We start from the raw sequence: 12,223 nt of genomic DNA, 5'->3' as shown, positions 1-12,223 counted from the left end.
ATCTCTCAGACTTCCAGATGTCAGATGTGATACGGCATCACTGTGGAGGGTGGCATTGGTCCGACTGATGCTTCAAAGCGTTGGTTCCCCTCATCAGATGAATCATTGAAATCAACACTCAGATTGGTGTAAGGTGATGAGAGCGGAGATGAGAAGGTTTGATCCATCTGTAGTTGTAAGAAGAATTTGATTTGTACAATTGTCTTGTGGTTCAGAGGGTTCATGCTCATTCAGAGAGTTTTCTACACCCTTGATTACTTTTAAAAATATCTCTGTGTTTTAGCTGTTCAGATGGATCAGTTGTTGTGAAATTTGACCTCGCTGACCTCTCACTGAGAGTAGCTGTGCACTATATATAGTTAATCAGTTTGAGCTTAGGTCTACTCATCTACTTTCTGCTTGATTGATTATTTTTTATTCTTGTATTGTGGTTTCGGTGTTTGGGCCAAAATGGAGTTGGCCAGAAAAAAAAACAGAAAAGAGAAAACAGCCTATGAGGAAATTGCAAAAGGAAAAATAGCAAGTCTTAAAAGGAGACAGGGTGGAAAAAACACAAAAGTATAAAAGTTTAATTGAAAAATAAAAACGATGTTATCCCATAAAGACATTCTAAATGGGTTGGGTAGGGGCTGTGTATGGTGGGAAACCACACAGTGTACCTAAGGCAGAGCAAAGTGTTAACATGAAAAACACATCAGAGGAGAAGGAGGGGGGGCGGCAGGCGGAGGGGGGCTTGAAAGTGCAGACATGTGGCTGATATGTCCCATTTCGCAATTAGCCTGCATGATATGACTGCGTGTACACATGATGTGGGTCATAGTTTCCTTTTGTCTGGAACAGCCCTTTAACCAGTCCTTGTTTTTATTATAACAAAGCTCACTTGTTTCCATCAAGCATCTTGAACAAACTCTACCAAATTAAGTGTTGTACTAAAAGCTTGATTATTAAAATCCGAAACTGTACAATTAAATTCTCCTTATAGCTGTGCCAAACAGCACTTACGTGGAGGTTTTCCTCTTTATTCACTCCACCACACAGGAAGTTAAAAATGTGATCTGAAACCAAACAAAGTTGAGACTTGTCAGGTCGCCGTCATCACTAATTGGAGCCGTAAAAAGCCTTGAGCGGTGTTTTACAGTCAAGGTGTGTTTGTTTATGCGGAGGTGCTCGCACATCGTCTGCTCCGTAACGCACGCTTCTCCTGTTGTTTTGATGATGAAGGAAAAAGGGCATGTTTGCTCTGCGTATCCCGGATTCCCAGATTCTTCCGCCACAGTGGATTGATTGTGGCAAAGTAAAGAGGGAGACGAGCAGAGAGAAGGAAAAACCGGTGGAGGAATTAGTCGGTTAAATATCTCAGGGACTTTCCCGTCTTTGTCTCCTCTTGAGTGTTTACATCAAACTTGTCTAAGCATTAAAGTTTGCAGGAAGCCACAAAAGACCCACAGTCAAACAGAGCCGCTGACAGGAATGCCCTAAGACTATTATCGCTAGTCTCTCTCACACATCACACAATTGCACAGAGATTTTCCTGCTGTTTATCTCTCGCACATAAATTTAAACAGAGTAATATATAACTCTGGTAAACAGAGGCAGATGTGTGCAGACGCATACTGTAGTTACACGTACCGTGGTCTGTTCCACCTTCACTGCAGTCAATGCATCCATTATAAGTGAAATCTGTCACACTGATCTGAACTCTGGCAGCCTCTCATTAGAGGCCTGGCAATTGATGTTTATTCACCGCTGAGGTCATTTAAAGCTTGACCTTTCATCTAAGCCCAGATTACAGCACCAGTCACTGTTACATGAAGATGATATAATAACTGAGGATCTGATCCAGAGTCTGTAGCTCACACCCACCAACGGGCCGCTTGGCTCCAGGATTCCTAATGGAATGAACGGAGCTGCGGACTTGTAGCCGCTTTGGCCCACGGCTGTAATCAATTTCCCCCTTGTGAGTGGCCGGGCCGCGGAGTGCACTGTTTGCAGGGTTTGATGAGGGGAAGCCGAGCAGGGACCTTTAGCTGGGCCTAATGTGAAGTTCACCATCAGATAAACGGACTGATTTGATCTGGGCGCTGCTGGGGGGAGATGGCTGCTGCTGCTGCACTCAGTGGAATTCTTCCTGTGTTGTTGTCCGTGTGTGTGCGTCATGAAGCAGTGGTTTGTCTCTGTGGTTGATGGTATAGATAACATTTCCCCCAGACTCCTGTAGCTACTAATTAATCATTTATCAAGTGTAACGACTACAACATTTGCTGCCAAAATCTCAATTTATTTCTTCTTTATACTGTGCGACTGTTTCAGTGAAGCTGCAGTTTGGCTTCAATTATCGCTTGTAGAGAAGTTGATGAAAGTATTTTGTCAGTTGGGTCTGATGTGAGCTTTAAAGACACATCTGTTCCCAAAGTGCAGTGTTCTTTTTGCCACAGTGAGGGAAAAATGTCTAAACATCAACAAGAGCTTCAAAAAACTCAGGAAATATACACGTTTTACAAACCTTAGTTCTTCATTATGTAACATGATTTGACAAGTTCATCATACATCTGTCAGTGCAGGTTTGGAAGCAGTGAGCCTCTAATCATCCTTGTGTGTTTATTTTATGCTTGGGCCGTCTTTACTACTCATCTTTCTCCTTTACTACAGTGTCATGAATGTGAGGGCAATGTAAACTGTTAGTGTTGTGTTTAATGCTCTCATCCATCTATCCCACCATCACTTTTCCCTTTTAATTGGCTAAAACACTTCAACCACTAAACCCTCAACCCGTTCGCATTAGATGAGCTCTGTTTGTGCTCTGATGGCCTCTCTCAGGCGGCTTCTCAACAGGAAGGCTGATGAGAGGGTATATTAAGGCTGTTAAACAGTTGAGGAGGGCTAGGGGCTTCTGGGAGTCCAAAGAGACACAAACCTTTATTGGAAATGTAATTTTTGTTTGTCTGCAATTACCTTCTCACTCATTTGTTTTACAGACGCTGTTGTTATAGTGGGGAGAGGCTATGGTGGAGTCTCCCTAGGATTGCTCTTCTGAGAGGCTGCAGTTTATTACAAATGGGAAAGCTTTCATTGCAGATTGCCCCTGCACTGCATAGAGGTACGTGACCCACGTCGGGCGCACTGGCTCTGTAGCACTGAACTCTCATTGCACAGACAGGACTTTTATTGTGTCTACGTTTGTACATAAAACATACATTTTACTTACATTTATTTATGAGAAAAGTCTGTAAGTCTGAAATATGTGCACATATTTTCCTGCACATTCGTATTTCAGTAACCGATCAACCATATATTTAGGTGTAGTTTTATAACGTCAGATACTTTTGCCGAATGCTGTTTGAGATAAAGAGTCATTTTCAACATGCAGAGGGCAGAAGTTAACATTAATTCAAATGACTGTATTTACGTCATCAACGTCCTTGATGTGATGTCCATCCGTGACACAAACCGGCTCGTTTGCCATAAACTCTCCTTTGTGTTGCCCATAAAACAACCTCTATATACCTGCTTTTCTCATTTAGTTTCACTGTACACGTTATTCAGCTTTTAACAGCTAATCACTCGGTCACCAAAAATTTATTTAAGCCCCCGGCCCTTTGACCTTTGCTCCTATTAAAAAAAAACAGTCCTCTTATGGCTGTAACTCACATCTCACAGTGAGACTCACCATTACCACTTGTGAGATGATGGTGCACGGGGGGTGGGCGGCTTACTGGGAAGGTGGTAATTTGATTGGTGCAAAATTAGGGACTCTCTCTCTCCACTGAGGCATTATGGGATGGTACTGGTGGGTCATTTTAGCTTCACTTCCTCCATATTTCTCAGCTTGATTAAAAATTGATCGGCAACTGCAATGTGAATATATTATTGGGGCCATTATTCACCCCTGACAGATAATTGGATGGTACACACAACTCTATTTTCTTTAAGGGCAATGCCATTGTGTGTGTGTGTGTGTGTGTGTGTGTGTGTGTGTGTGTGTGTGTGTGTGTGTGTGTGTGTGTGTGTGTGTGTGTGTGTGTGTGTGTGTGTGTGTGTGTGTGTGTGTGTGTGTGTGTGTTTGTGAAGATGGAAGCAGAGTGAGTGGAGTGAGGACACAGTAGATAGATGGTTTAGTTGAAGCCTCTTTTTCTTTTTTTATTGTAAGCCAATAATTCACTCCCTCTCTCTTTTTTTTTTCTCCAGTCAAGCCATCCTTCCATCCTGTCCCAGCCCCGCTGTCACTCTCTATGGCCATATATGATGGATATGTTATTGAAACATAAATGCAGAGCATATAATCATTTTCCTGGTAATCATTTATAACCTATTCTCATAAAAGTTTGGAATAGAGCCATGAAATACATTGTTAGATAAAACCAACATGGATTTGGATTTGCTGTTTAGTTTGTGCTTATGCTCAATCTTAAATTCACTTATTACCAAAGATTGAATTTTGCCCTAAAAAAAATACTAGAGCTGTGGAAAATGTGTGTGAATAAGCCAGCGTGATAGCAGTTAGCTAGCATTGCCGTGGGCGCCGATGGATATTGGAGTGAGCAAAAGGCAGTGTCTCCTTGGTGGCTAATGCTATTTGCTGTTTGCCAAAGGCTTAACTTGCTTCACTTTCACGCCTTCTTAATGTCTTAAAGTCCATGAAGAAAGAGGCGGCTTGCGCGACATGGTTTGCACTCATGCATAGTTTTCTGTTGGTCTTCAAATAGTGTCGGGTGTGTTGTCAGCACATTTTAATTTGCTGTTAAATTCTTATGTAGTAAATCTTAGTTGTGGAGAAAATGACTGAATGAATGCGTTAGAAGTTTCTTATTTTTTCATTTTTTTGTTATGGTGAATTGACTTACTGTTCCTGGATCAAACTTTTTATAAATTATGTGCTTAAATTCCCGAGCTTGAAACCGCAAAGATGGCAAATTGAATATCAGCAGCTGCGTATAAACTCTGTAGACAGACTTGTTCTGAGTAAATGGACATTTGTGATTGTTCAACATGCCTGACAGAAGTCCTGCTTGGCAGCTCCAGACATTTACCCTAAGTACATTTTTACAGAGGCAGTTATACCACCCCCTTTCTATGTAGAAATCAGATTAGGCCTTTCCATCAGTGAGATCATAGCTGCTCTCAGGAAATGACATGTGTCTGGAACATTGTTTGCTGCCATTCTAGCTCCCACATTATCCATCCAGTGCCGTTTGGTGAACGTTCCAGTCTCTACACGGTTAATTCATTCATTCCTCCTCCATTCTCTCTTCCACTGATAAACTTTGTATAATGGCACTTCTTTAGCATTACTCCCTAATTCGCCTCCTCCCTCCATCTATCTGACTCTTTCCCTCCTTGTGGGGGGAAAAACACAGCCTTCCCCTCACCAAGACGCTGCTCCTGAGTGGAAATTACCGGCGGAGATTAATAACGACATTAGGCAGTAATGATGCTGCGCCGAATGAAATATTTATTAAAGATCCCTCTGCTAGCAATTAGCATGGCATGTAATCGTTCAGCACAAGAAATCAAGATGATTGTGCCGCAGTCCCCCATCCCCTTATCGCCCGCTGCTCAGACTTCCCCCCTCCCCACAGTTGAAAACAACCCCCCGTACAGCATCTACTTTTGCAACACCCTGACGTCTTCTCTCCATGACAACAGTAGCTGTCGGAGGTGATGCGGTGGAGGTGGTCCTCGGCATCCAATCTTAATTACAGGCATTGTGCCTTATGCCGGGGAGAAAACTCCACGAGGCAATTACAGTGTCAGGGATGCACACTCCAGGAATTGCAGTTGATCGGCTCAGGAGGACGTTGAAGTCAGACCGCAGGCGAGTCGAAGAGTGCTGGTGTTTCGTCTTCGTTCCAAATTCCTGCCAAGTTGTCCAGGGCAGAAGCGCGGCGAGAGAAAACCTTATTATTGAATGCCTGTCTTGTGGCTCAGAGTCCACTTACTTCCAATGCCTAAAGGGACAAGTTATCTCAAGTTACATAGAAGTTCTTCATCCCAGAGCGTTCACTCTCATAACTTTGAGAAAAACCTATTGAAGATGTACAGTGTACACCAGGTGTGCAGCAAGGGGCGTTATCAGCTTCCTAGTCGGAAAGGAAAGGGCCATAATCTCTATTCTACATTTCGAACTTGTGGTACACGAAAAAACCCTGAACAAAATCATTAGAGGCATGAACTGCCCTTGACAATCTGTGTCCTTGTTTATGTTCGCACAAGTGTGACCTCATTTTCTAGTCGTCACCTGAGAAGGACGATGGAGAGGATGAGGCGTGAGGTTGCTAAAGAGGAGGGAGGGAAGAGGCAGCAGGGAGGCGTGGGCGGTGGCTGTTATAGATAAGGTCAGAGGTCAGATAATCAAAAGTGTCCGTTTATTGGCCACATCATCAAACCCAAAGGAGCTCATCAACACAGGCAGTCAGGCGTGTGGCGCCACTAATCAGCTCCCAGGCCAGTGTTTAGCCATGCCGATGCTGCCGTCAGAACCAGAAAGACGGAAAAAGAGAGACTCAGAGGGGTTAGGGTGAAAGGGGGCGGGGCGGCAAGGGCACGATTTGGAGAGTGGGTTAATGTAATAGTAGCTCACTTCACAATCCCTGACAAAGGGTGGCGGGGAGAGACGGATCAATTTGCAATATTGTGGGCTGCGGCCCTGGCAACAAAGGCAGGACATGAAAGCAAGCACATTAAGCGATGCTCTTGTATGAACTCGGGCGATCAATAAACATCGAGGGAGGGAGGGATAGGGAGGATGAGGGGTGGGGAGAGAGAGAGCGAGAGATAGATAGAAGAGAGCTCTCTCTCGCTATCGCTCGCTTTCTCTATTCTCGCTCGCTCGTCCTCCTCTCTCTCTCCTCTCGCTCCTCTCTCTCTCTCTCTATCTCTCTCTCTCTCCTCTCTCTCTCTCATCTCTCTCCCTCCTTTCCTCCGCCTCCCCCCCCCTCTCCTTGCCCTCTCCCCTGCTTCTAGAGAGAAGTGCTGCTGAAGATAACACTGTTCACTGTTTCACAAACTTTATCACTGTTCTTCACTCATTGTTAATTAGATAGTTATCTTTAGCCCTTTGATAGATTAGATCAGCTGTTAATTAATCTTTAAATCTAATTAACTCTCTTGCTATTAATAGTTTTGGCCACATTATTGACTTTTTTGACTATAGGATCTAAAATTAGGCCTATTAGGAATCTAGCGCTTCTGTTCCTGTGGTCATGGATAGTTTAAAAAAAGTTTTGTAGAGTACTTTTTGAGTATTCTTCTGGCTTTGGTAAATTCCCCATTTAATGATTCCTGGATTAAAAATTAGCGTCTTTCATATTTAAAACTTTTTTGTTATTTTCTCTGCTTGATGATCTTTTTACATCTGTCTAAGATATACGATGTGTATATTTACTTCTTCTCTTATTTACTATTGATTCTATCATTTCTAATTTTCATCTGGACCATTTATTAAAAAGCTATTATTTTTTGTGGGGAATGAAATCTACCTTCACTTTTGAGGAAGCGCATGATATCGAGGGAGCTGAGGCTAAAGAAGGAGTTAAGTGACAAAAAATAATGCAAAAGGTTTACTCCTGCCTTCTCCCAATGAGCAGAACAAGGGAACATTTAAAGCTTTATTTATAAAAGTCTTAATATCCTATTAAATCTTACCTGATGTCATTCAGACCATAATGATGAGGCACCTTAGTAAGTCTCTGTTTATAAAGAGGAGACTGCAGCTCTTTGTGCCTGTATTTACTGTAAATACAGCACATGGTAATTTATGTATATCATCAGCTTAAACCTTAGGGTGGTCTGTGTCTGTGCTGAAATTTTTATGACCTAACTGACAAATGTTAATGTTATTTATTAGAATTTGTTATTTATTATGAACTATATTTCCTTGAAAAGAAAACCATTAGGCTTAAGAGTGAATCTCATGTTGACATTTCAATCTAAATTTCACTAAAGCTGAGATGACGTGATGTTTAATATATACTCTTTTGTAATCATTCATAATTTATATTTGCATTCTTAAAAGACCTTTTTGTTGTTTTAAAATCACAGTGTAATGACATGGGTAAGTCAAGTTAAGTTGTTGTGGCTCCACGTCTGCAGAAAAAGCAAAGCTTTGGCCTTTTTTTTCGGACATGATTTGACTTAAGAATAATTTTGCTGTGACAATTACTTGTATTTAAAGCACTTGTGAGAATGGACCCATTGCATTTTCTGTGGTAGTTGGAGGCCAAAGAGGAAGACATAGTCTGCGTCATTCTCCCATTTCACCTGTGGTGTCGTATCTCACTCTGCTCCAGTGGATCCGCGTGTAACTGGACCTGATCCTGAACTATTGTGGTGGTGTGACAGAAGCCTTTGGCCATTCTTTGATGCCCCCCCCAGAGCTTTCCAGCGTCCTCTGTCAATAGCCAGCCTGTTAGCCCAGCACACACACACACACACACACACACACACACACACACACACACACACACACACACACACACACACACACACACACACACACACATACACACAGAGTAAGGAGTATCTCCCTGCTGGGACCAGGGAGCTTCATTTGCATTATGATGGCAGGCAGATTAAGTACATTCCACTGCACACTAAAGGGACTCAAGCAACACACAAAATGCAGACACACTTGTCTTTAGGCCAGTAAGGCAGGCTTCAAATAAAAACTGGTGCCCAGTACAGGGTACCAATCCAGTTACTTGTCCTGTCCTCTGCTGTACCTCTTTCGCAAAGAAAGCAGTCATCAAAAGGAACTAGACATCATTGAACTAGGGCGGGAGGAAACAGAGGAGATCTGTGGGATGGGAGGAGAAAAGCAGCAATGAGCAGAAGGTAGGGAGTCAGGGTGGGGCTGCTGCTGGAGAGGCAGGAATGACTAACAGGCTGGAGGGACTAAGCCCGTTTAGAGAAATCGACGTCCCCGACTGAGATAAAACCAATGATGATTTGTACTGTATCTTCAGGGAATAAGAGCTATTCTGTTGGATTTCATAGGGCCCCAGCATCCTGGGAGTTCACAGGCACAGAGCGATTGTGTGGGTCTCAGCGTGGAGGCACAGGCTGCTGGAGAGGAGAGGAAGGATGACAGGGAGAGAACACTCATAATGACTGAGTGATGTCCAGCACAAAACAAGACATGGAGGAGGGAGCGCAGGTGATGCCAGCGTTTCTCACTTCTCAACAGACCACTTTCAGGCCGAATGCGTCAGTGAGTCCTCTGCTGAGGGTTAAACACTCAACCCCATTTGGGCATGAATTGGAAAAGCGGTTTCCATTGGAGGAAGTTAGCAGGAGAGCGCTAATTGTTTAAGATGACGTAAGGACGGAAGGTTTGCTGTTGCCGGAGCTCTTTAGTATCTGATGACTTATGCAAAATAATTTGTGAGTTTTTCATGCAGCTTAAAAGGCTTTGTGCAACTTTGTTAAACAGTTTCCATGTTCAGTAGTGCTCCCCAGCCTCGGGTTATTTATTCATTCATTAGGGTGCGGGTGTGGTTCAATCAGATTTCATTTGATCGCTGGACATTAGCAAACAACCACTCAGCTGTCATCAGCTAATCAATTATATATGAATACAGAAATATGTGACTACATCCCAAGCCCTGCCAAGTCCAGATTGGCGAGAGACAACAGCTTAGGTTGCATGTAAAACATATGAAAGCAAAATAAAAACTGGTTTTCCAGCAGGAGTAAAATCGATTAGTGCGATTTAAAAGCCACCGTATGATGCCCTCTGCTGCAGGATTGTTCCTTTGGGCCTTTTTGGTTTTGATTGCAGCAATGCTTTACTCATTAATAATAAAGAGAGCGCCATAGTTCTCTACATTAAAAACTTCTACATTTAAATTTAGATCTTCATTCCCAAACATTCATGGCCTCAGGTAAAGAGCCCTGGGTCTAAAAAATTTAACAGTCTGTAAAACCTCCCTCACAAATTAAAAAGTAATTAATGTCTCTACCTGAATGTGCTGTACCTACTGCACTCCGCTCACTGAAAATATGCGTGTGCTGTAAAGTGGTTGCTTCACAAACCTGCATTTAAGTAGTGGATCTGGAAACTAGCAGGCTCCACCTTGCTGGAAAAGTCAACCCGATTGCATTAGGGCAATTAGACCATCCTGGCCTAAATAATAAACTTAAAAACCCCACAGTCTATGTTCAATATTTCATCTTTTATTCAGGTACTGGGAGTGCTTCTATAGTGAATACACTTTCTCCACAGCATGGCTCTGTAATGCAGGTATTTTTCCTGGGAGGCTTTTAAGGGTTTAGTTAGGTAAAAGCCATTGGAAAGGCCTTTTTTGCCCATTCCTGTGGCTGAATAATAAATCTTTTACCTGTGTCCTGCACAGACGTTAAGGCGTCTGTGGATGCTCAGCTGGGCAGCAGTGTTGATATAAAGGGAGAATTTAATTTCATTTACACTGAAGTGTTAACACTCACACTCACACAAACTAAGAGACCACACATACTCAATATATTTGTTTGTTAAGTGGCCACCCTTGCATCCAACCACAACACTGTCTGTTATTAGAACACTCCAAAGTACGGATGCAGCCTTTAACTTCCTGCAACAGGAGGTTCCTTCCACATTTACAGTTTATGTTGCCCGTGACAATCATGTGTTGATGGAGGTTTGTAGAACCCAGTATAAGAACCATACATGATGGTTAAACTGCACATTAACACCTGAATTATCAAACCTCAAACTATCACTTCTGACACATTAGCTACCAGAGGTGAAGATCCACTGGAGGAATATTTTCACAGCAACCAGAGTAGCACCGAGTGGGGTTAGCAGTAATTAGCACTGGTGGGCGCCCCGTTAAATTGAATTTAACGACAACATAGCGGCTTTACTGAGTACGAACTAATCCTGAACTCTAGAGCATTATGGTTAATGGACCTGAAAGAAAATGATGGCCTTTCAAAAGCAAAACCAATTAACCCAGAGAGGAGATGACTAGTGCTGAGCTTTCCAAATCTCATAAGAACTTCTGCCCTTGTGTTATATAACTAGATTTCTGTTCATTTTGAATAATGAAGAAGGTAAGGAAGCATGACACAATATAGCCATCATAACTTCGAGTCCAATGAAACAAAAGTGGAATCTGTTTCACAGAACAGCAGCGGTGGAGGCAGACGCCAGTGTTTTACTCCACAGATGTGGTTTAGTTAGGGAATGTCCGTACAGTACATGTGGTAGGTACAGTAGGTCAAGGATGGATCAGATGGAAATCAGCTTTGTTTTCACCTTTTTAGGTCTGTTTTAGTGCCTGAGCAGACGTCATATTATTTTGTTACTATTTGATTCCAGTGAGTGTTTTGTTTATTCTGACGCCCATTAAAGTCCTTTTCAGTTCCCACTTGGAGAGTATATTTGAAGTAAACTCCTGAATAGTAATGACACTAACACAACAGGACCTTTTTTCATCTCACTGAGACTTGGCCTCAGTTCCCTGTCTGTCCTGAGCTTCCGTCTGCTGCGCTGAGGAGCATGAGACCATTGAAAATGCCATCAAATGCTTTCAGTGGAGAGCCTTTGTTGTCTAAATACAGTTTCATACTGTTTCATCCTGAGGGAATTCTGGTACGGACTGTAAATGCATTTTGGAAATAATTAATTCAATCTTCAGTTGAGTGTGAGGGAAACACAGATGTGACGGCGATAATCAGAAAACAAAGCCAGCTCTTGTGTTTGAGACATAACATTCTCGTGTGCAGCAGTAGAAGCATGAGGTCTGGTAAGACTTGGTGAATATGTGTTTTATCAAAGCCAGCCGCTGCCATATATCAGTGTAATTAAAGGCCGGTGTAATGACGCAGGGCCTCGGCAGCATGATTTCTGTCTGATCGCCACGCTGCTTCATTAAGACCACTCAAGCTAACGAGCTGTGGCTGTAATAAAGTCCTCCCCCTGCTCTGCTGCAGCGATGCAGGAGCTGAGCCAAGGCCCAAGACAGGACTGGAGAGGCTTCACTTGGACGTCATGTTGGTGTCTGTTGGTGACCTGGTGGTGGGAGCACAAGTTGGACTACTTGCGCCTTTTACTGTGAAGCTATGAATTCATCCAGTCTCTCGTGCTTAACTTCTGTCTGTTTAGCTGTGGTCGTGTCCTGAGGCCCGTGGTGAGAAATGTGCAGGTGAATCCAGTTTCTTTTTTATTTTCCTCCCACTGACCTAAAACGTAAAAAGGTTACTAGAAACCTTTCATGCTCCTTGTCAG

The 12,223-nt window shown here is 42.9% G+C and overlaps 1 long non-coding RNA gene across 2 annotated transcripts in view; it reads left to right on the top strand.

Moving 5' to 3' along the window:
• The window catches only part of LOC114870393 (uncharacterized), a 76,165-nt gene that overhangs the window by 12,798 nt on the left and 51,144 nt on the right, over positions 1 to 12,223 (top strand). The window contains exons 3-4 of one of the 2 annotated variants that reach the window (XR_008692533.1): positions 2,976 to 3,097; positions 8,992 to 9,151. This is a non-coding gene — a long non-coding RNA (uncharacterized LOC114870393). Of the gene's footprint in view, positions 1 to 2,975; positions 3,098 to 4,185; positions 6,691 to 8,991; positions 9,152 to 12,223 lie in introns of those variants that run through there. The other variant, XR_003788321.3, reaches the window with a different exon arrangement.

Source organism: Betta splendens, chromosome 15 (assembly GCF_900634795.4).
Source record: "Betta splendens chromosome 15, fBetSpl5.4, whole genome shotgun sequence".
NCBI classification, from domain to species: Eukaryota; Metazoa; Chordata; class Actinopteri; order Anabantiformes; family Osphronemidae; genus Betta; species Betta splendens.
Note: the sequence above shows the minus strand (reverse complement) of the source record. Positions and strands in the feature narration are given on the sequence as shown.